Below are 25,317 nucleotides of genomic sequence, written 5' to 3'. Positions count from 1 at the left end.
TCTCAGAGCTGCTCTGCAGTCTGAGACTCGTCCCGCTTATTCCGCCATTCTTCTTCATCCTTCCAGGTATTTCCACAGATAAGTCTCTTGCACTTCTAATTCAATTTTACCATCTACAGAATTAGTACAATTAATATCAGTGAAGCAAAGAAGGAGGGAATTTTAAGAAGAGAATGAGCAAGTGTGTTAAATGCCAAAGAGAGACTGAGGAGGGAGATATAAAAGTATCATTAGGGCTTCCCTGGTGGCGCAGTGGTTGAGAGTCCGCCTGCCGATGCGGGGGACACAGGTTCGTGCCCCGGTCCAGGAGGATCCCACATGCCGCGGAGCGGCTGGGCCCGTGAGCCATGGCCGCTGGGCCTGCACGTCCGGAGCCTGTGCTCCACAACGGGAGAGGCCAAAACAGTGAGAGGCCCACATACCGAAAAAAAAAAAAAAGTATCATTAGCTTTGTCATCACGGAGGTCAGTGCTGACCTAACTATTGATGTTCATAGTTCCTCTCCTGCTAGTGTGTGTCCTCTTAGTTATATCCTCCCAGATCCCCTTCAGCCTTTCTCATACATCATGATATTCATACATTTCATCTGGACCCCCCTCATATGGACACATGTAATGTATTAATATCTTTCTAAACTCTGGCACTAAGCATTGAGCTCAGTATTCCACGTGTAGTCTTGTCAGTATTGACTACAGGAAGACTATAACTACCTATTATCTCAACACTATATCGTAGCCCAAACTTAGATTCAGCTTTTTATAGTTGGCAACAAACTCAGGGCCACTGTGCTGCCCAACTCCAGGGGATCAGATTATAATCTATAATTATATAATCCTCAACTACAACTGGCCCCTGAGTCTCCATCAAGTAACATCTCCAAAAAATGTATTTGCTCCCCTCTGAATCAGATCATCAGAGGTGTTCTTGAACACCCATTGCCATAAAGTGCCAGGGACAAGAACCTGATCTCATAGATCCTACTGTAAAATTCCTACTAACAGTTTATCAGATCAAATAGCGTCTTCTCATCACCAAGCAGATAAAACACACCAACAAAACAGGGCATAGAGTACACCTACCCCGTGTTGCTATCAGGTGAGATCTTGCAAAGACAAACAAGTTAGACAAGAACCTTGTCTCTATAGACAAGAACCTCCTATCTTCTTGAGAAGCCAGAATTTCAAGGGGGTGCTCTTGGGCCTGCACTGTAGGGAATTGATATCTTTTTAGACCCAACTAATCCTTGATGGGTGTAGGCTCTGTGAAACATAGGCAAAATACTAAAGGATTGTAAAGAAGGGCAGGCTGAATACAGTCTGGGTGAGAGATCAAGAGATGCTGAGATAATCTACCAATAAAAATCCTAGTTATATTCACCTTTTATCCCCTGATAAGTCAGAGCACAGTGTTTCCCTGGTTCCCTTTCATATAACATCTAGCCTAAAAGTCCCCTTAGGTGCCCTCAGTTAAAGGGTATTGCCCTATCCTCTAGTTCCCAAATACAGAGTGAGGCCACGGTTGGGCCAAATTGGATCGAGTTGACCCAGAACAAATGCAGTTACATACACTGTGTTTCCAGGGTAGATTACTGCCCAGAGTGCTATCCTACTGGCCTGTTCTTTAGAAGCTTTATTCTAGTTGCTATTACTCCCTTAGGAGGAGTCCAGCCCCTGCCCTCAACAAAACCTCTAGGAAAGCAATCTGCTCATAGATCTAAAAAGTTCATCTCTTTGGAGAAAAAAATCCGTGAATTTGGTTTAAACCTGGACTGGAGTTTTTCTTGATCAAAACAGACAAAACAAAAACAAAAATAACAACAGAAATAAAACCCCAGTTAAGTAATTGAAATAACATGTACCAGGAGTTTTTTGTTATTCCTTACCCTCTGCTCATAGCTCAAGGCAGATGTGAAGGTGACTCATTTCTTAAACTGACCCAGATCTCTGCCCCAGGAAATAGGTCATCCTGGGTCTGAGCTCATGGCAAAGCCCAACTGGATCAGGGCCTCTTCTCAGCATTAGAGCCAAAGCTTCAGTCTGGAATCTGATCATCTGGGTTACTTAAGATACTTCTTTTAAAAATTATGTTTAAATTAGGACTCATCTGGTAGTATAAACTTTCCCAGCTGAGTACCCGATGCCATCAGAAATAGTTTAAAGGTGTTGATGGAATAATTGTTCTCATTGTAAAAGGAATAAAAGGAAGGAAACTCATGAAAATTTCCCTGCTGCTTTGTATTTCATTTACAAATGGCTAAGCTCTTATATGAAATTTGTGAATAGTCCTTTTCAAGCATAAGTGTGGAGCTGTACAGGCATTCTCTGTCTCAACATCAGTACCATTAAGTGGGCATCAATATCTGAAAATGTTTGTATGAACTTTCAATACCTGAAAGTATAACACTCTTACACTGCTGATGCCAATATTTAGGGCTTACCTCTGATCTAAAGAGAGCCCTCTTTGGTCCTTCCAAATAAATCCAAAACACCATGTCTGCAAATCTGAGTGCAGTCTGGTTTTTGCTACGAGGTACAAGCCTCTTAATTTGTCTCTCTGGCCCCATTCTCTTCTTCTGATATACCACACTTGGCCAAGAAACATGCTTCTTAAAATGCCAATGATGGAAATATGGAAGTCTCGGGGGGAAGCTAAATTTGGAATGAATGTGAGCTCACTTTTAGGCATATTATGTTTGAGAAGATGAAAGGGCATTAAGGAGAAGCCATTGCAAAGATAGTGACAGATTTAGAAAGTGCAAGAGGAAATTAGATCATCACGTGTAAATTTAAGTCATACAAATAAAGACGGTAGAATAATGAGATCTCTAAGTGAGAGTCTGAGAGTGTAGAGCAATGGTGAGCAATTTTTTTTTTTTAATGAAGGCCACTTAAAAGGAATAGAAAATGTTTCTGGGCCTTGTTTTTTAAACATTTAAAGTGAAAATAATGTACCTTCCATAACAAGAATTTATGCTGTGGGACAATTTATTAAGATATGAATATGTATCCATTCTTCCCCAGGCAGTGTTTTCCAGCCTGTCTTTGCTTGATATATTTGTGACGTGGAATTTAAGGAAAGGACAGTGGAGACGTGATGGTGGGGAAGGAGGAAGACAAAGGGAATAATTTAGCCAGAAAGGAGCTAAATCAACCTTTCAGGTGTTGGAAGAAAGAGAGAAGGGAGAAAATAACCAAGAGCCCAATAAACTGGGTCCTAGAGAAAGAGTTTGTGTTTTAGGACTAGAGAGAATAGAATGGAACTCAAGCGTGGCTCTGTAACCATGAATGGGTTCCTCATAGGTGCTCTTTGACAGCTGCAAGTAAGGATTGGAATACCTTTTTAAGATTGCAATGTATCTTTATATGTGATCCTGAGCAGAGTCTGAGGTAGGTGGGATCCCAGGATTAATTAAGGTTAAAAGAAGAATGCCAATGAGAAATTTGCCAATACTTTCGAACTGCTAAAATATTATCTGGTTATATGTAAGGAGTCACGACACAGAAGCAGCTTTCAAATCTTTTATAACTTAATTTGCATTACTTTTTAGCATTTATAAATATTTTCATATTTATGTCTCATTTTATCTTTGGAAAGACTCCTTCATTTATTATCGTCCTTAGTTTACAGATGGGGAAATTGAAGCTTAGAGGAGTGAAAATCAGAAACAGATCAGGGTTTATAATTAGTTTCAGTCAGTTGAACATCTACTGAGCTTTGATTACTGAGTTTCAGGTTATATTAGATATTGGGGTTGCAAAAATGGATAAAATGTGCTCCCAATCCTCAGCCACTCAACCAGTCCTTTCTTTGCTCTTCTCCAGTTCTCTCCCAGAGGTTTGATATCCCGTCTTAGCTGGGGCTGGGCAGGTTCATGGTGTGATCCAAAGCTGAGCGTCACCGACACAGAGTGCTAGTTTATAGCAAGAACTGACTCCGGGGTACTCTCCAGTTCCATGCCTATGATGTAGTCATCAGAGTTGCAAAGGTAAGGAAGAAATGGGAAATCTCTTATACTGTGGGGAGGAGAATAAACTGGTACAACCACGTTGGAAGGCAATTTTTCATTCTCAAAGCTAAAGATGCCCTTACAATCTAACAATTCCATTTCTACATGTATAAATGAAACTCTCCCTCAAGTGCATAAAGAGACATGTAAATGACTGTTCATTGAAGCATTGTCTATAACAGGAAAATAATTGGAAACAACCTAAATGTTCATCAACCTGAGAATGGATAAGTAAATTGGTGTATGATCACACAGTGGAATACAATATTATAGTTAAAATAAATGAACTAGAACTAGAATTAGAATATGCATAAATCTCAACTAATAGAATATTGAGTGAATAAAACCAAGTGGCAGAAGATACATAAAGTATGCTACTGTTTACATAACTTTAAACACATCAAACAATACTGCATATTTCCGTTTGTAATAACATTTTAAAATATTCATGGTTATGATAAATTACCAAATTCAGGATAGTTGTTACCTCTGCTGAGAAAGCAGGATAATGATAGAGTATGTAGAAGCCTTTAGCCAAATCTGTATTTAAAAACAAAGACGTGGGTCTAAAGCAAATATGGCAAAAAGTAAATATGTGACAAAGCTGGGCGGGAAAGACAAAAGAAGTTGTTATATTATTTTCTATACTCTGTATGCTTAGAATATTCCATTTAAAAGTATCTGTGGTCCTTGAACCCTGGAATTCTGGGATTTTCTTGTGTTTTTTACTTTGTGCAGAATTTTCTTTTTTTTTCTTTTGCCCAAGCTAAAATTCCGTCCATTCTTTGATACCTAGCTCAAGTCTCACTACCTTACTGAGAATTTCTGTGACCATCTTGTCAGTTCAAACTATTGCTCTCCCTTTTCAAAACCATGATAGATCTATAAAGCTCTCTTGTACACTATGTATTTATGACCAGATTCTTTCATATTGTTGTTTAAATATATATTGTCTTACATTAATATTTGACTTTACACCTAAACCTTGTTTCTCCAATTGTAAGAGACAATGTCTTAAATGTCTTTAATTCTTCACCAGTGCCCAGTAGAGCCTAACCAGATACTTATTAAAGAAAAGTGATATATAAACCATAACCCTTCCTACAAAACCTTTACATAGAAAGTTGAAAATACTAGTTTGTGCTACATTTGCCTTTATTTTCCAAGAGAGAGAATACTAATGAGCTGTGAAATGACCAAAAATCAGGCAGCAGAAGGGAAAAGAAGAAATAATGGATTTGTATATTACACATTCTGGATAATCAGCTCTTGAATGATTAAATGTGGATAATCTCTTATGGGGAAAAGCAGGTTTTAAAAATTCATTTTATGACTATTGAATTGTTTTATAGTTATTTCCAGTTTTCAGACACTCCTAGGCCAAACGTACAAATTATTTATTTTTTTTATGTAAATTTATTTATTTTTGGCTGCACTGGGTCTTCGTTGCTACGCGGGTTTTCTCTAGTTGCAGCGAGTGGGGACTACTCTTCATTGTGGTGTGTGGGCTTCTCACTGCGGTGGCTTCTTTTGTTGCAGAGCACGGGCTCTAGGTGCATGGGCTTCAGTAGTTGTGGCTTGCAGGCTCAGTAGTTGTGGCTCGCAGACTCTAGAGTGCAGGCTCAGTAGTTGTGGCTCACGGGCTTAGTTGCTCCGCGACATGTGGGATCTTCCCGGACCAGGGCTCGAACCTGTGTCCCCTGCATTGGCAGGCAGGCTCCTAACCACTGCACCACCAGGGAAGCCCCTACAAATTATTTTGAAAAATATTTCCTCTCATGATATGTTGCATAATCACACACAAATGTACCTTGTTATCATTCTGCCTTCATTCCAGTATTTATTAGACTAGACATGGGAATGGTGTTCCGATGAAACTAAAAAACAAAAGGTTTTCCACCTATGGAATCAGGGAAGGATTTTGGAGAAAAAAAAATTTACTTTGAGTTCAATTTACCCTTAGTCTATCTTGTAAAAAGTGCTTGTATTTGAGGCAACCACCTCACCTAACACCTCAGAGTGAAAGGTGAGTCTGTACTAGGCCCAGGAGGAAAGCTGATGAGCATAGGAAATGGTAAGAGGTCTGGACTGCATTGTCTCTCCTCAGAATGAAAAGTCGGTTATCACAGAATGAGATAAATTTAGGAATCAGTGTGGTTACTTTTAGCAGAAGCAGCAGCTCCTATGGTCTATTTCAAAACTACCCCCATTTTGTCCCTGGTGAGTTTTCCTAATGGACCTTTGTGATGTTTTATTAAACCAGGCCACTGTCTCATGGTTCTTTGGCCTAAGTGCTACAATACCCAAAATACAGTTCCTTAAATTAAACCTTACCTACATCTGTATTTATGATGGTATTCTTAACTCTACAGTGTACCTCAGGGAGGTTATATCTTTAAAATTATTACCACCTCTCTCTCTATGTCATTTGTGTCCTGGCGAAGAAAATATCTTGCCGTTTGGTAAGAGATAATATATTCCCTCATGTTCACCTCATTTGTGGGCATTAATGCTGAAGCAAAGCCTTAAAGCAGTGACCAGAGTATTTTTATATTAATGATGTATCTTATCACTGCTCTCTGCAATTTTTCCTTTCCTTAAAGAGAAGCAAGAAAAATGCTGTTATAAAGAGAATATATCCAATGAATATATTGGGTTCTTAAAGTTCCCTAAAAGAAAAGTGTTTATAACTTGGAATTGATTTCCCATGGAAATCGTGTGATTAATTATGGTTACATTCTAAGTCAAGGCCACAAAATCGAAATAATATTAATAGGTGTGGCAGTTGATTAAGAAATCACATCTTGGGCTTCCCTGGTGGTGCAGTGGTTGAGAGTCCGCCTGCCGATGCAGGGGACACGGGTTTGTGCCCCGGTCTGGGAAGATCCCACATGCCGCGGAGCGGCTGGGCCCATGAGCCACGGCCGCTGAACCTGCGCGTCCAGAGCCTGTGCTCCGCAACGGGAGAGGCCACAACAGTGAGAGGCCCGTGTACCGCAAAAAAAAAAAAAAAAAAAAAAAAAAAAAAAAGAAATCACATCTTGTTTTCTTGTCTCTGGGCTTGCCATGGAAAGACAAGAAGTACTTTTCCCTTCTCTTCTCTAGAGGGAAGGTTAAAATGTGGTGATTTTCTAAATGTGGTGATTTGGGCGACAGAAGACTCAGTTATCTGGAAGGAGAAGGGTTCTAAGAAGATGGGAATGGCTTGACTTCAGGAGAATTTGGATCTCCTGAGCCCAGAAGGAGGAGAGAACCAGACAAGAGTCAGTTTCCATAAATGGTGAAGACCCATGTCCACTTCCAAATAACATATCAGAATGGTTTAGACCTCCACGGGGATGCCAGCAAGGATATGTTGTCTCAGAAGTAGTAAAAGTATGGACTTCCCCGGTAGCACAGTGGTTAAGAATCTGCCTGCCACTGCATGGGACACAGGTTTGAGCTCTGGTCCAGGAAGATCCCACATGCCGCAGAGCAACTAAGCCCCTGTGCCACAACTACTGAGCCTGCGCTCTAGAGCCCATGAGCCACAACTACTGAAGCCCATGTGCCTAGAGCCCATGCTCCTCAACAAGAGAAGCCACCACAACGAGAAGCCCGCACACCACAACAGAGAGTAGCCCCTGCTTGCCGCAACTATAGAAAGCCCGCATGCAGCAACGAAGACCCAACACAGCCAAAAATAAATAAATAAATTTATTTTTAAAACAGTAGTAGGGCTTCCCTGGTGGCGCAGTGGTTGAGAGTCCGCCTGCCGATGCAGGGGACACAGGTTCGTGCCTCGGTCCAGGAAGATCCCACATGCCACGGAGCAGCTGGGCTCGTGAGCCATGGCCGCGGAGCCTCTGCGTCCGGAGCCTGTGCTCCGCAATGGGAGAGGCCACAACAGTGAGAGGCCCATGTACCGCAAAAAACAAAAAAAAAACAGTAGTAAAAGTATTAACTTATACTAAGCTTAAACAAGTCAAGGGTACATGTTGTAAACTCTAGGGTTACTATTAAGAATAGTAAAAGTATGTATAAACAATATATTATATAAATAGTAAAAGAGAGAATACAGAATAATAATAAAGAAAACACTCAGTTAAGCCAAAGGAAGGCAAGAAAGATGATAAGAAGGAGCAAGTAACAAGTGGAATAAATAGAAACCAAAATAGTAAGATGTTAACTATTAACCCCAATATGTCATTAATTACCATAAATATAAATGGCACAATATTCTATTAAGGAACAAAGATTGGGCTTCCCTGGTGGCGCAGTGGTTGAGAGTCTGCCTGCTGATGCTGGGGATATGGGTTCGTGCCCCGGTCTGGGAAGATCCCACATGCCGTGGAGCAGCTGGGCCCGTGAGCCATGGCCACTGAGCCTGTGCGTCCGGAGCCTGTGCTGCACAACGGGAGAGGCCACAACAGTGAGAGGCCCGTGTACCGCAAAAAAAAAAAAAAAAAAAGAACAAAGATTTTCATACTGGTTTTAAAAATATATGTGCTTTGTACAAAAGATACAAGAGTAATAATCTAAAATTATGACACAGAATAGTTAAAAGTAAAAGGATAGAAAGACATTTTATGCAAACACTAGCCCAAAGAAAGCTTGTATAGCTATAAATAACATATAAAGTAGACTTTAAAGATAGAAGCATTATTAGAAACAAAGTGTGATATTTAACAATAATAAAAATATTAACCCATCTAGAAGATAAAACAACTCTAATTTTGCACACAACTAGCAATATAGTACAAAATACATAAAGCAAAAAGAAAAATTGTCAAAATTTCAAGGAGAAATAGACAAATCTACAATCACAGTAGGAGCTTTTAACTCGTCTCTCAGGAACTGATAGAACAGGAGACAAAACATTTAAACAACATGACTTACAAAATTGACATGATGGATATATATGGAATATTGCACCCAACAATTGCAAAATTCCCCAACACATACAACCTAAGCAATGTATTTCTAAGTAATTCATCAGTCAAAGAAAAAAAACACAGTAGAAATTAGAAAATATTTTGAACCAAATCATTATGAAAATATGATATCAAAAATTTTAAGGTGTAGCTAAAACTGCCTTTAGTGAGAAATTTATAATTTTAAAGGCTGAAATTTATAGTGTTAAACAAGAATTACCTAAGTATCCATCTCAAAAACCTAGAAAAGAACAGTTAAACCTGAAGAAAGTATAAAGAAAGGAATAGTAAAAGTATAAAGAAAGGAACAGTAAAGTGAAGAGAAAAAAATTAATGAAAATAAATGTACAGTAGAGAAGAGTCAATGAAAAGAAATAGTAAAACTGACCAATCCCTAGCAAGACTGGTCACACATACAAAGCAGAAACAAAAAACCCCAAATAGGATACATATTCTCTATCAGGCTTGAAAAGGGGGACATCACTGTGGATCCTACAGATACCACAAACCTGAAGTAAAACTATTTTAGACAACTTAAAGTCAGTAAGTTTGAAAATTTAGATGAAATGGGAAATTTCTAGACAACCCAACATATAAAAAGTGACACCAAAAAAATAAGAAACAAGAAAGAAAGAACGCCTGAATAGTTCTATATCTACTAAAGAAACTGAATAGTGATTAAAAATCTTCACACACTAAATCTCCAGATTCTTATGACTTCACCATTAAATTCTTCCAAATATTTAAGGAAGAAAGGACAACAATAGTGCACAGACTCTTTCAGAGAATACAAAAATACCAGTTCATTTTATGAGGCCAATAAAATGTTGATCCCCAAACCTAAGGTCATTATAAGAAAAGAAAACTATAGACCAGTCTCTCTCTTATCAGAGATGAAAAAAATTCTAAATTAAATATCAGCAAAACAAATCCAGTAATATATAATATATAAAATGTGTGTTTCTTTCAAGCATTCAAGGTTGGTTTAACATTGATAGTCTTATTATTTACCAAATTAATAAAATAAAATGTAGGGACTCCGCTGGTGGTGCAGTGGTTAAGAATCTGTCTGCCAGTGCAGGATACACGGGTTCGATCCTTGGTCAGGGAAGATCCCACGTGCTGCGGAGCAACTAAGCCCATGCACCACAACTACTGAGCCTGCGTTCTAGAGCTTACAAACCACAACCACTGAGCCCGTGTGCTGCAACTATTGAGGCCTGCACGCCTAGAGCCCACGCTCCACAACTAGAGAAGCCACTGCAGTGAGAAGCCCGCACACCTCAACAAAGAGTAGCCCCTGCTCGCTGCAACTAGAGAAAGCCCACACAGCAACAAAGACCCAACGCAGCCAAAAATAAATAAATAAATAAATAAAATCTAAAATAATAAATAAAATAAAATGTATATGATCATCGTTATAGATACGGAAAAGGAATTTCATAAAATTCAATATCCATTCATGATTTAAAACTCTTAGCAAACTAGTAATTTCTTCTCTTTTTGGTAGTCTTTTATTTTGAAATAAGTTCAAATTTATAGAAAAGTACAGTCACTGTTATGAAAATGAAAATTCAAACCACATACTGGAAGACAATATTTATTAAATATACCTGATAAAGGACTTGTATCAAGAATACAAAAGAATGCTTACAGTTCAGTAAGAACTCATAATTAAAGTAGAAGAACTCAGTTTATGACATGGGCAAAAGATTTGAATAAATATTTTATGAACGGCAATAAGCACGTGAAAAGATGCTCAACATCATCAGTCATCGAGGAAATGGAATTAAGACCACAATGAGATACCAGTACACACCCACTAGAAGGGTTAACATTAACAACACTGACAGTACCAAGTGTTGGCAAAGACGTGGAGCAACTGTAACACTGATATACTTCTGGTAGGAATGTAAATGATATGGACATTTTGGAAAAATTGGATAATTTTTTTATAAAGTTAAACACATATTTACCGTAGGACCCAGCAATCGCATTCTGATATATCTACCTAAGAGAAATGAAAACGTGTATTCACAAACATATGTACTTGAATGTTCATCACAACTTTATTCATAATGGCCCAAATCTGGAAACAACAAAACGTCCCATCAACAGGTGAATGGATAAACAAACTGTGGCATATCTATACAATGGAATACTATTTAGCACTTAAAAAAAAACCCTGATGAACTACTGATACATAAAATGTCATGGATAGAATTTCAAAAACATTATTCTCATTGAAAGAAGCCAGACACAAAAGATTCCTTTCTGTATGATTCCATTTATATGAAATTATAGTAAAGACAAAGGTATAGTGACAGGACACATGTCAGTGTTGCTAGTCATGGGGTGGGGAAGGAAACTGACTTCAAAGGACAGAAGGGAACTATATCATGAGTATGATGATGATGACATTATAGAATACATTGTAAAATTCATAGACTTGTACTCTTAAAATTGGTGAATTTCATTGTATGAAAATCATATCTCAATAAAGTTGATCCCCCCCCCCAAAATTGGTCAAAGATTTGAACAGGTACTTCAAAAAGAGAATATCCAAGTGCCCAACAAACATGTGAAAAAGCACAGAACCAGAAGATGTGAAGCAGCTGGAACTCTCCTACACAGCTGGTGAGAATATAAATTGGTACCACTTTGGGAAACTATTTGGCAGTTTCTAAGAAAGCTGAATATGTGCATAACCCATGACCCAACAATATTAGTCCTATTTGTAGGAATCAAAATTTGCAAACAACCCAGATATCCATTCAACAGTAGATAAATGATGTGTATCTGCACAATGCAATACTACACAGAATGAGAATGAATGAACTACTGCTACACATGGATGAAGCTTATAAACATAATGTTGAGTGAAGGAAACCATACACAAAAGGCTGCATTTATTTAAAGTTCAAAAACAGAAGAGATTAAATTATGGTAATAGACATCAGGATTGTGGTTATCTGACAGAAGGTTATAATTGGGTGGGAGCATAAGGGGGCTTCTAGAGTGCCAGTAGCGCTTTTTGATATTCGTACTGGTTATATATGGGTGTGTTCACTTTGTGAAAATTCATTGAGATTCTACCCTTATGATCTGTGCCATTTTTATTTATGTATTTTATATTCAATAAAAGGTGTATTTAAATAGTTACAATCACATGAATACTTGTATAACTGTCATAATGTAGATTTTGAACTAAGTAAATTCTATTTATCTGAATTTGCCCAATCTAAGAATATCTTATAAATGGAAATGTAAACATTCAAAATAGAAAATTACTTGTAGTACAAAAGCACCTTTCACTTTACAAAACAACACATCAAATGCATGAAAGGAACAAGGATAACACCATAGCAGATCCATTTTTCAATTTTGTAAATTTATCCTAAGGAAAGGAATGATTCAACAGAAGCACAAAGCTTGCTGTGAAAATGTTCATTTTAAATATATGTCTGCTAGCTAAAATCAACCCAAATATCCAACCAGTGGATCAAGATTTAATAAATTATTATATACCAGTACAAGATGATAACATACATTTAAAATGATGAATAGACTTCGTAGAAACACTATAAGTTTTTGCAGGTACAGCGTTAGGTAGAAAAATATAAGATGATAGGTACACCATGATTCTAACTATGTGAAAATGAACCAATGGGTAATATGAAAAAATTAAAAACTTTTCTGTTGGAGTGATAGATTTATGGATATTTTTGGGGGGGTGAGGGGATAACCGCCACCCTCCCCCCCCCCCCGCCCCAGCGCAACAGAAATATTTTCTCTATTATTTGGATCAGTTAGAGTTCTTTTGTTGCAAGCAACAGAAACTAGCTTAAATAAAAAAGAGACTTACAGAGTCATACAGGAGTAACTTACAGAATCAAAGGAATTACTGAATACCCAAGAGGAAAGAAGAGGAACCAGAAAGGTTACAGAGATTTCAGAAACAGAAGTTCCCCAACAAATTCTCTAGGATTCTGCCTCCTGATGACTAGTTTTAAATACCTTCTTTCCCCCTGTGCCTCTACTCAAGATTCAAATTATTGGGAGAGAAAATCTGATTATTCTGGCCTGAGTCAAGTATCCACCTTGTCCTTTGGCAACCAAATCAGAACAACCTGGAATTGGAGAAAGGCTCTTCTTTAAGGAAGAGGGGTAGTGTTGTTACTAGAAGAACAGGGAGTAGAAGGATACTGGGTGGGCCCAAACAGCAGTTCCATGAAATCATACATCATATTTTCGGTAAATCAGAATACTACTACTTTTTCTCTTATATTAAGTGAAAATATGCTTATTGTAAAAAATTTGCAAAATTCAGTAAAGTGTAAGGTAAGGGACTAATGCAAAAGCAAGCATCCTTTATCCCATTATCCATAACCCTATAGTAATTATCTACTGCTGTATAATAAATTATTCAAAACTAGGATGTCTACAAACAGAAAGTAGATTAGTGGTTTGCCTAGGTCTGGGGGGAGTTGGGAGACTGGGGGATAATAGCTAAAGAGTACAGGATTTCTTTTTTTTTTTCAGGATTTCTTTATAAGGTTCTAAAATTGGATTACGGTGATGGTTGCACATCTCCAAATATACTAAAACCATTGAACTTTCAACAGGTGACTTATGGTATGTAAATTATATCTGAATAAAGTTGTATTTAAAAATACTAGTGTAACCAACTGTCCCAGTTTGCGCAGGACCTCCCTGGTTTTAGCCCTGAAAGTCCCATATCCCAGGAAACCCGTCAGTCCTGGTGAAACCTGGACGGTTGATCATCCTACTCAAAATTCAGCAGCTTAGGGCTTCCCTGGTGGCGCAGTGGTTAAGAATCCGCCTGCAGATGCAGGGGACATGGGTTCGTGCCCCGGTCCGGGAAGATCCCACATGCCGCGGAGCGGCTGGGCCCATGAGCCATGGCCGCTGGGCCTGCGCGTCCGGAGCCTGTGCTCCGCAACAGGAGAGGCCACAACAGTGAGAGGCCTGTATACCGCAAAAAAAAAAAAAAAAAATTCAGCAGCTTAAAACCATACACATTTGTTATCTCATAGCTTCTCTAGACCAAGAATCCAGGCGGAGCTTAACCATGTGGTTCTGGCTCAGGGTCTCTCATAAGCTTGCAGTCAAGTGGCAGCTGGGGCTGCAGTCACCTGAAGGCTTGACTTAGGCTGGAGGGTCTGCTTCCAAGTTTACTTATGTGTTTTTATCAAGAGGCCACAATGGGGACTTCCCTGGTGGTCCAGTGGTTAGGACTCCACTGCAGGGGGCCCGGGTTCAATCCCTGGTCAGGGAACTAAGATCCCACAAACTACACAGTGTAGCCAAAAAAAAAAAAAGAGGCCTCAACGTCTTGCCACATGTGTCTCCCCATAGAGAGAGACATGGCAGCTGGCCTTCCCCAAGAGCATGTGATCTGAGAGAAAGGCTAACTTGGATGCTGTAGAGTCTTTTGTAACCTTATCATGAAAGTTGCACGGCAGAAGTGATGACATTACTTCTGGAACAACGTGAGAGGGAACCACACAGCGTGTGAATACCAGGAGGCAAGAATCATTAGGCTATCCTGTAGGCTGGCTCCCAACTCTAACCTTGTCAGCATTTTACTAACGTTTTGCTGATCTTTAAATTGTAACAGACCCAATTTAGAATATATGGACAATTTAAGAGTGCAAGTATAATAGAAAAACATACAGTGATGAATACCTCTGCACATAAATTTTACTTCTCTCTCTGGTTATACAGGATAGATTTCTAGATGTGCAATTATTAGGGTACATGGCTTAAGCATCTTAAGACTTGTCATATATTGCCAGAATGCCTTACGGATATTCGCAGTGTATCAGGGTGCTCATTTCACCATCCCCTTGCTAGCCTCAAATATTATTGTTAGTAGCTCTGCCAATTTCTAAGTGAAAAAGATACAATTATCTCCTTGTTTCAGAGCACCTTTTTAATAGCGAGGTTGAACATTTTCCCATGTGCAGTGGCCCTTGCTGATAAATAAGCATGTAACAGGCCATAAATCCTTTCCACGCTTTCATATTCACGCTTTCATTTAATATTTATTGAGTGCCTAGTGTAAGAACAAGGAAATGTCTCTGTTCCTAAGATGCTCATATTCAAATGAGAGAGATGGACAAGGAAGCAGTTCAATACATTTTAATCTGAGGAAATATTTAAAAAGCACAGAGTCAAGAAACCATTGGGTTGCTGGTGGAGACTGCAAGTACTTTTCTCTTGCTGGTGCATCAAATACAGAGCTGAGGGATAAGGGAGTGTTAAGAGAATCAAACCAGACAAGGGAGCTCAAATTAAATCTTGTTGGCCTTCTCAGCCTCATTAAAAAGGTTAGACTTTATCTCTGAAGGCAAAGGGAAAGCAGGGGTGAGCTGATCAGATTTGTGCTTTTGGAATTTCCCTTTGGCTAAAGTGTGGAGAAAGAATTGGAGAGGGGTAACAATCGAGATAGGATGGCTAGATGGCAAACAGCTGTAGTCTAGGAAGGCGTTGAGACTGGCCTTATCCCAGTGAGTAGCAGGAAGAATACTGAGGTTTAAATAGCATCCCTTGTTTCAGCCTAGGTCTCTGAGAAAATGAAGCAATAAAACAAAAGATAGGCAGGTAGAGACTCCCCTGGTGGCTCAGTGGTTAAGAATCTACCTGCCAATGCAGGCGACACGGGTTTGATCCCTGGTCCAGGAAGATCCCACATACCGCAGAGCAACTAAGCCTGTGCACCACAGCTACTGAGCCTGTGCTCTAGAGCCTGTGAGCCACAACTACTGAGCCTGCACTCCACAACTGCTGAAGCCCACACACCTAGAGACCGTGCTCCGCAACAAGAGAAGCCACTGTAATGAGAAGCCCGGGCACCGCCACGAAGCGTAGCTCCCACTTGCCGCAACTAGAGAAAGCCCACACGCAGCAACAAAGACCCAACGCAGCCAAAAATAAATAAATAAATTTATTTAAAAATATATATATATAGGCAGATGGGCTCCAAAACCTGCCATTTATTGCTGAAAAAAACTACCATAGAGGTTTTAGTGTGAGAGCCAGATGAGATGCTAAGTAAACCCCCAGATGAGGGCAGCCTTCTCTGAGGTGAATGTTGAGGTGTGCCACCTGGATCCCTCTTCAGAAATACAGGATGTATTCCTCTGGCTGCCTGCAGTGCTGCTTCTGCCCTCAGCAGCTGTTTTTAGGGAGGGACTTGGCTAAACAAACCCACTAGCCCAGTTATGTCTCCTTGGGGTGGCTGGCATCCAATGACTGATCAGGGAGCAATACAAAGCTTTGGTCCCCCACCCCCAATTTGAGACAACTTTGGAAGGTCATCCGAGCTTTGGAGCTCCCCCAGGGTCAGCTGAGGCCTCTATTGAGCCTGAATCTCAGCTAAACTTCTCCCTTTGCCCAATCTTGCTCCTTTCTCTTCCCTTCCTGTTCCTGTTCTTCCCATCCTATCCTGTTTTTCACCTTCCTGTTTTTTTCTTCCCTTCCCTTTCCTTCCCCAAGTATTGATTCCAGAAGCACTACCTCCTGCACACTAATATCTATCTCAGAACCTGCTTCCCAGTGAACCCAACCCGTGACACCTCTGGAGAATGCTATACCTGGAAGATTAGAATGTCTGTCCCCTGTAACTAGCGGCCAAGAGGATGAAGAGTGGCTCAGACCTAACACACCCAGATAAATCAGGGGTCAGTCCACCTTCCCTGAGACAGAGTGCTTAAATGGCATGGAGAGATGCCAGGAGTTAACACCACCTATGTGTGTTCAACAAAGCAGAAAACATTAGGATACCATTGAGTGATATTAAAGAGATAGAATCACCAGGAATTAATGTATTGGATATAGGTGAGGAAAAATAGGGCCAGTCAAGAATTACTCCTAGGTTTCTCATTCAGGTAACGGTGGATGGTAGTGCCATGTAGTGAGATGAAAGAAAAAACATTTATTTGGAGGAAAATATGAGTTCAGTCTGAGGTGCCTTTAGGATGTCAAGGTAGAGTTTTTCATTAGGCAATTAAAGATAAATGGAGTTCAGGAGCGTGGCCTGGAGTAGCAATATAATGTGTATGCTCATCAGTATATGCCTAGTAATGATGAGGACCCCACAAGGCCGACAGAAATAATTTAGGGAACAGAAGTCAATTTATTTTTTAAAAACCCAACAGGGCTTCCCTGGTGGCACAGTGGTTGAGAGTCCGCCTGCTGATGCAGGGGACACGGGTTCGTGCCCCGGTCCGGGAAGATCCCACATGCCACGGAGCGGCTGGGCCCGTGAGCCATGGCCAGTGAGCCTGCGCGTCCGGAGCCTGTGCTCCGCAACGGGAGAGACCACAGCAGTGAGAGGCCCACGTACCGAAAAAAACCCCAGAAAACCAACAACCTCTAGTGCTTTCAGAAACTTGAGAAGATATTACCTACCTAAAACAAGAGCAAGGATGTGATAAAAAGAATGATCAGAAATATGAGGAAGTTTTGGGAATGAAAATATGATTGGCAAAATAAAAGTTTCACTGGAAGGGTTAGAAGGTAGATCTCATAAATATCCCAAAAAGTAGAATACGAGAGAAAAGATGAGAGAAGTAAAGGATGATTTCAAAAGATCCAACAGTCAGTTAACAGTATCTTTATGTAGATCCTGTCCTGGTTCTTTTTTTTTTAATTAATTAATTTTTGGCTGCATTGGGTCTTCATTACTGTGTGTGGCTTTCTCTAGTTGCGGTGAGCAGGGGCTACTCTTCACCATGGTGCGTGGACTTGTCATTTCAGTGACTTCTCTTGTTGTGGAGCGGGCTCCAGTAACTGTGGCACGTGGGCTCAGTAATTGTGGCTCGCGGGCTCTAGAGCACAGGCTCAGTAGTTGTGGTGCACGGGCTTAGTTGCTCTGCAGTATGTGGGATCTTCCCGGACCAGGGATCGAACCCATGTCCCCTGCATTGGCAGATGGATTCTTAACCACTGCGCCACCAGGGAAGTCCCTGTCCTGGTTCTTTTTATTATTTATATTCATCCTTGGTTTCTGGATCTGCTTTTAGTTCATAGAAGCAAAGGCTAGGGGCTTTGTGTTAGGCTGGAGGAAAAGATCTGGCAGAGGGGAAGGAATGGAGGGCGAGGTGAAGAAGGGATAACTCATGGGGTGCTCTCCCTGAGAAAGTTAAATGGGGTGGTCCTAAGCTCTGGTGCAGGGGCTCACCTTAAATGGCAGGATACCGTTTCTTTGTGCAGGGGTGGAAAAAGTGTGTGCAGGTGCAGATGACTTCATAGTCAGTGTCTTAGTCCTTTCAGGCTGCTGTAACAGAATACCATGGACTGGGTGGATTACAAACAACAGAATTTTATTTCTTACCGTTCTAGAAGTTGGAAAGTCCAAGATCAAGGTGCCAAGCACGTTCAGTGACTGGTGAAAGCCCCCTTCTTGGTCCTCACTGTGTCCTTACATGGGGAAAAGGGCAGGAGAGCTCTCTGGGACCTCTTTTAGGAGACTAATCCCAGTTATGACAGCTCCATCCTCATGACCTAATCACCTCCCGAAGACTCCACCTCCAGATACCATCACACTGGTGATTAGATTTCAGCATATGAGTTTTGGGGGAACACAAACATTCAGTCTATAGCAGGTGACTGGAAATGGAGGGAGTTCTTTTCTGTTGGTTTCTATGTTCTTTGTGAAGTATGGGCACTGTCATCTGTTGAAGCTTACTGGGTGAGCAGGGAGGTTGGGGTGGGCTATGTGTAGGGAACTCTTGAGAAGTATGGAGATTTGGGGGAAATAGTCTAAATGAAGGATGAAAACAACAACCAAAAAAGCTGCATAGGGAAATAAGAAATGATTGCCAGGGTACTCCGAGGGCCCCGGTGAGTGGTAGGTGAGTTGTAATACCAGTGGAAAGTTGAGAGTAGATTTTGACAATCAGAGCTGAAATGAGGAACCTCTCAAAAAGAGGAGGCAAGCTAGTTTCATAACAAAAAGGTTCTCCTGAGAAGAGAGTCGCATAAATGAGAAAGAGAAAAACATCCTCCTATGAGTCACAGGCCTCACTTTCATCAGCTCCCTGGTCCTGCTTTGATGTTTACAAAGGGACAAGTGATTATCAAGGGGAAAGGTGAAGGGAATAATAAACCAAGGACTCAGCAGAAGGAAGCGACTACAGAACCCAAAGAAGGGAAGGGCCAGCATGCACCCAGCTGGGAGGAAACAGGGGAGAGGGCTTCCTGGAGCTCTCTTCATAGATCAGCCCCATCCCCACTCACACAGAAACTCCCTACAGCGATCAGACACTTGGTTGTCTTCACTGCTCTACTCTCAGCATCTAGAACAGAGCCTGGCACCGCATAGGTGCAAGATAAACATTTGGTGAATGAATGAAGTCCATGGTGCAGACACAGGCTTTTTGAATGGCTGAGTGCACCAAAGTCTGCTGTTTTGTTTTTTCTTCCCCTCCTTTACAAAAAGTTTTCAAACAGCCTTTGGGCCTGCTGGGGCCTTTTCCAAAGGCACATAATCTGACTGCTGCTCCAAAGGCCTTACCGCCTACTTCCCAATCAGAACTGCCTCTCTCCGTCCTTGTTGGAAAGGGAGGCACAGCTTGCTTTGCAAGAACCTTGCATAGAAAATGGTGAAATCTGGGCTGTTTTTCATCTTTTTCAGCCTCATTTCCTAAATTAAAGAAAGAGAGATGTAAGGAATCTTAGGAATATGAAACTTCTCTGGAATGATCTTTATTGAGAGGTGCTTGGAACCAGCTGAAATCCTGAAGGGCTGTCAAGGCAGCCACGAAGAAAGGAAAATGACAGATAACTTCAACAATCGTAGCCAAACTCTGAAAGAGATATGTAGAGCAGCTGCTATTTTTTCCTTCCCAGAGTGGTTTGCCTTTCCCCTAGTTTAGTAATTGTAAGATTGCTTTAGATTATTTTGGGGTAGAGGAGGAGAGGGAGAAAGGAATCCAGTGTTTAGGAAGTAGCATGATGTGGTGGGTAGTACCCTGGAAGCTGTGTAATTTACACAGCTGTTTTATCATACATGCTGACTTCCTCTCCTTTTAGGACACCCCCGACTGTTAAGTAGGGTTTTTATTTATGGCATTCTCCTAAGGAGATTGTTCACAGCATTTGGGTCCCCCTTCCCAGTTCAGTCTGTCTTTGTGGTCTGTAAATCATCTCTCCAAGGGCTTTATTCGTGGTGAAGGGCTATTTTGTCTGCCCTACAACTACCAAAAAAGTGCAAGAAAAATTGCATGTAGTCAACCAAATGGGCGAGGAACACTTGGCTGCACTAAAGAATTTCCAGCCATGGTATTCTCAGCTTGCCCTTTTGCTGTGAGCAGTGCACAAAGTCCCCAGACATTTTCCCTGAAATCTGCACCTCGCCACTGGCAAGGCCAGAGGCACTGAGAGAATGGGGAGAGGAAGCTTGTAGAGTGGCGATTTGCTTGCACCCTTGTTCTCACCACATTGTGAGGTACCTGCTTCCAAATTGAGCTAGTGGTGAGAAAGGAACTGAAACTGATTTGCCCATGGCCGGTCTGAGTGAATGTTGACCCAGGACTGAAGCACAGAATCTCTGCACCCCGGCCTGGCTTGCGGCACACTGGGCTGAGTCACAGCTTCACCAGGAATGCAGCACAGAGGCGCAGATGCCTGATCTGGAGCAGGCCTTTAGAAAGGGGAGGGTCTTTTCCTAAACAGAGTGAATACCTACATTCACAGAGCTACAAGGGATCTTGAAAAAAAAAAAAAAAATCACACACTACAGGTAAATAAAGAATTTTTCTTTCTACCCCTCCTCTCACCTCCATTTCAGGTTTCTACTTTCTGCCAACACAGATTTCACTTTGGACTGTATCGTTTCATCTTTTCAGATATTTAGATATATGTATTATTTATCTGTATATTATATATTTATATACATATGTGTGTATACACACACACACACACACACACACACACACACAATTAGAAAGAGAGAGAATTTTGCTTTGACCTGAATGGTATCATACAGTGTGGGTTGTTCCCCAACTTGCTTTTTTTTCTTTTTTTTCTTTAATTTAGCCATGCTTTAACCACGCCTCTTGGAGATTTTTCTGTGTCAGTGTGTTTTAATTCTTTTTGACTGCTGCATACTCTTACATAAGCCAGATGCATCGCTATTTATCTAACTGTTCCTCTTTTGATGATTATTTAGGTTGCTCTAGGTTTTCACTACTACGGATAGTACTTCAGTGAACAACCTCTTACCACTTTCCTTCTTGCACCCATGCAAGTATTTCTGTAGAGTAGATACCAAGGTTGTGAGACTGCAGAGTGAAAGGATTGATGCCTCTACAGTTGGAAGGGCTACTGCCCAATTTGTTCTCCAAATAGGCTTGCCCAGTTTATATTCCCAGCAGTGGTTTAAGAGAGTACCTCAATTCCAATATGCTTGTCAGTGTTTGATATCAATCTTCTTACTTATTGCCAGTTAAATGTGGAAAATGGTATCTCCATGCTTTCATTTGCATTTCCCCCTAAAATGGTGAGACTGAGCATCTTTTCAAATGTTTGCCATTCACGTTTCCTCTTTTGTGAATTGCCTGTTCATATTTTTTATCCATTTTCTATTTTTTTGGTCTTTTTTTTAAGGATCTGTAAGAGTAAGTCCTTTGCTATGTATGTTACCATGATCTCACCCAGTCTATCACTAGAATTTTAATCTCATTTATGGTTTCTTTTGTTGAACAGATTTAAAGCTTTGATAAAGTGAAGCTTCTTAACGTTTTCAATACTTTTCTTTATGGCTTTTGCATTTTGTACATTGTTTCAGGAGATCTTTCCTACCCCCAAGATCAGAAACATGGTCTTCTATACATTTTCTTTTAAGAGTTTGATGATATCTTTGTTTTTTCACCCAAATCTATCTAGAGTTTATTTTAATAATGTGAGGTAAAAAGAAAGTCACTTAATTTTTTCCCTAATAATAGCCAATTGTTTTAACATCACTTATTGAAGAGTCCATTCCTTCCCTTATTGTTTTGAAATACTACCTTTATAACCTACTAAATTCCTATAAACATGGGCCCATTTCTGGGCTTTCTCTTTTTTTCCATTGAGCTATTGATCAATTTTTGTTCTGTTGGAAATCTATTGAATTTATGGATAATTTGGGGACAACTATTATCTTGACAACATTAAGTTCTCCTATTCAGGTCTTTATCTAGGTTTCATAGCTTTTTCTTGTAGTTCTGGCACATATCTTATTAGTTTTTTTGGTGGCTATTTTCTAGTTTTTGTCGCTGTTGTGAATGGAACCTATTTTTTTCTCCTTATCACACTTTCTATTTTTAAAATAATTGGTCTACAGACTTTTTTTTTTTTTTTTGCAGTATGCGGGCCTCTCACTGTTGTGGCCTCTCCCGTTGCGGAGCACAGGCTCCGGACGCGCAGGCTCAGCAGCCATGGCTCACGGGCCCAGCCGCTCCACGGCATGTGGGATCCTCCCGGACCGGGGCACGAACCCGTGTCCCCTGCATCGGCAGGCGGACTCTCAACCACTGCGCCACCAGGGAAGCCCTATACTGACTTTTTTTTTTTTTGCTTATTGATGTTGCATCATTGGTTCTAATAGGTTTTCAGCTAATTTTCTTGGGTTTCTAGGTAACTGATCATGTTATCTGGAAATAGAAACCACTACGTCTCTTCATGTGTTTTATCAGGATTCTTTTAGGTTAGAATAACAGAAACCTAATTCAAATTAACTTAACCAAAAAAGGGAAACTCTGGGCTCACTTAACTAATAAGAAGCCAATGTGTCTGCATCCAGGTTATCAAATAATATCATTAGATCTTGGTCTTGCTTTCTCTGTCCCTCTAGTGTACTTCCCTCTGTCTTGTCTCCATTTTCTAGTCAGTATATCCCTGTAGTGCCAAGATGGCTTACATCATATATTCTCTCAGTAAAAGCCAGAGCTTCCTTTTTAGTGTTTACCTGTTGCTACCTGCTGAAATTCTAGGATGGTTTTGATTCTTTGATTTGGTCACGTGCTCATCTCTGAACCAATCATTTCAGTCAGTGTGTTAGAATATATGTATAGACAGAAAGTAAGACTGGTTCTCTAAGGAAAATTAGAATGCCATTATCAAAAGAAGGGGAAATAGATGCTGGGTAGAGTGAAAACAGAAGCTGTCCACTACCATATTTAAACCTCTTTCAATATTTTCAATATTTAAATCTCTGATTTCTTTTCTTTGGTCTTATAACCTTCCCCTCCATTTTTTGTCTGGTGTGAATTCTTCTCCATGTTGTTGCTTCTACTTTTAGCTTGCTTTCTTAGCATTAGTTTCCTCCCTCCCTCCCTTCCTTCCTGCCTCCCTTCCTTCCTGTGTCCCTCCAAACTCAACCTTCCCTGTTTAGTAGTTTTGTGGTTCCTCCATCTAGTTCCTGGGACTCCCAGGCCAGACCTTGATCTTATCCTATAGCATTGTAGATCCAATCCCTTCTCCAGAGGCAAATTCTGGCTGTGACACTGTGCCTTACACTTCCACCCTCCCTAGGTATGTCAGTTTGTTCAAGCCCGTAGTCCTAGGCAGCTGCTTTCAAGGGGGCAGCCCTGTCCAGCCCTTGATTTCAGGTGCCTCACACGGGAGATGTTTAGCCCTTAATACCCTGCATGAGTCCTGTTCCTGAATGCCTCTGTTGGCTTTTGGCCGAATCCTGCAGGTCTACAGCTCTAGGCCACTTACTGTATTATTTCCATTCCATTTCTGGGCAGCAGAGGTGTTTTTGAGTGTAAACATGTCTGACATCTCTCCCATTTTATATTTCATCTGTTATCACTATCATTTTGTATTAGAGTGGTCCTCAGAGCACTGTAAGTCCACTCCCATTTGCTCTCTCTACTGTTCGGGATCTAGCTTCCTCCCATCCCACCTTTCTCTGAGAAACTGCTCTTTCTGAGGTCACCACTGTGATTACTCAGTCACCAAATTAAATGGCTTTTTCCTTCAGTCCTCATTTTTCTTCACTCCTCTGCAGCATCCAACAATGTTAATCGCTCTTCCTTTTACCCGTCTCTGTCTTTGGCTAATACAGTGCTCCACTGTCCTGGTTCACTACCTCTTCTGACTCCTCCTTTTTTTTTTTTTTTTAAGTTTATTTGTTTATTTTATTTTTGGCTGCATTGGGTCTTCGTTGTTGGGTCTTCGTTGCTACACGCAGGCTTTCTCTAGTTGCGGCGAGTGGGGGCCACTCCTCGTTGTGGTGCGTGGGCCTCTCATTGCAGTGGCTTCTCTTGTTGCAGAGCTCGGCCTCTAGGTGCACAGGCTTCAGTAGTTGCGGCACGCAGGCTCAGTAGTTGTGGCGCACGGGCTTAGTTGCTCCGCGGCATCTTCCTGGACCAGGAAAGACCGTGGGATCTTCCTGGACCAGGGCTGGAACACATGTCCCCTGCATTGGCAGGCGGATTCTTAACCACTGCGCCACCAGGGAAGCCCTGACTCTTCCTTTTTTTAAACTGCTTTCACTTCCTCCCCATATTTTGTAACTGTAGATGTCCCCAAGACCTTTGACCTCTTGTTTCACTCTCTCTTTTACCCTTACACATTCTCACGTCTTCAGTAATCTCTAAAATGGAGTCCCTATCTTTACCCCAGGACTTTTTCTGCCTGAGTTCTATAGCTATCCATCTGCCTGTTGTAGTTCCACTTGATGTCTTGCTGTTCCATCAAATTTCCTCCCTTTTTGAATCTTCCCAATTCCATCACAGATACTATCTTTCTCCTATTTTCTAAGGGTCAAAGTCTTACCCATCCTTGATTCCTCCTATTTTCTCTAGAGCCAGTTAATTACACATTCTATTGATCCTCTTGCCTTAAATTTCCTCTTTCTTGCCATTGCACTGTTCACACATGTGCTGTGATCCCCTATCATTCCTCTTTTAGACCATTTCAGTGTTTTCCTAACAAAGCAGGGTAGTTGAAAGTGGCAGAATTTTGATGAGTTTGTGTCAAAGTTTATGATTCTGGAAACTCCCTTCCAGAAAAGACTTAACTTATAAATATTCATACCTTTCTTCCCTGCCACCTTACCCCTAATGAGGAGGAAGAATCCTTTATTGTATGGACAAAACATCAAGACTGTTGTGTTGATCACACACACTGTGGGTTCAGTCCAGAAAGGCTAAATTTTTCTATTAGAAAGAGCAAGACACTATCAACAGAAAAAATTCATTTGAGCTGAGACTTAAAGGATGAGTAGGACAACCTATTTTGAAAACCCGGGGAAGAGAGGCTTGTATTCCAGATAGAACAGGAAGCATAAGCAAACCAAAATATAACATGGTGCCTGTGAGTGAGTTAGTGAGTGTGTGTGTGTGTGTGTGTGTGTGTGTGTGTGTGTGTGTGTGTGTG

At 40.8% G+C, this 25,317-nt stretch overlaps 1 protein-coding gene across 6 annotated transcripts in view; it reads left to right on the top strand.

Annotated features, from left to right (window-relative positions):
* Positions 1-25,317, top strand: part of TMEM178A (transmembrane protein 178A) — a 248,006-nt gene that overhangs the window by 5,776 nt on the left and 216,913 nt on the right. For 4 of the 6 annotated variants that reach the window (XM_029231420.1, XM_029231419.1, XM_029231417.1 and 1 more), the window contains exons 2-3: positions 3,822-3,985; positions 13,462-13,554. The gene's annotated coding sequence lies outside the window, so the exon portion shown is untranslated. The remainder of the gene's footprint in view (positions 1-3,821; positions 3,986-13,461; positions 13,555-25,317) is intronic. The other 2 variants (XM_029231421.1, XM_029231418.1) reach the window with 1 other exon arrangement.

This window comes from Monodon monoceros, unplaced genomic scaffold (assembly GCF_005190385.1).
Source record: "Monodon monoceros isolate NGI ecotype Baffin Bay Population unplaced genomic scaffold, NGI_Narwhal_1 Super_Scaffold_19, whole genome shotgun sequence".
In the NCBI taxonomy this organism is placed as follows: Eukaryota; Metazoa; Chordata; class Mammalia; order Artiodactyla; family Monodontidae; genus Monodon; species Monodon monoceros.
The sequence above is the reverse complement of the archived record's forward strand: the minus strand, read 5'-3'. Positions and strand labels throughout refer to the sequence as shown.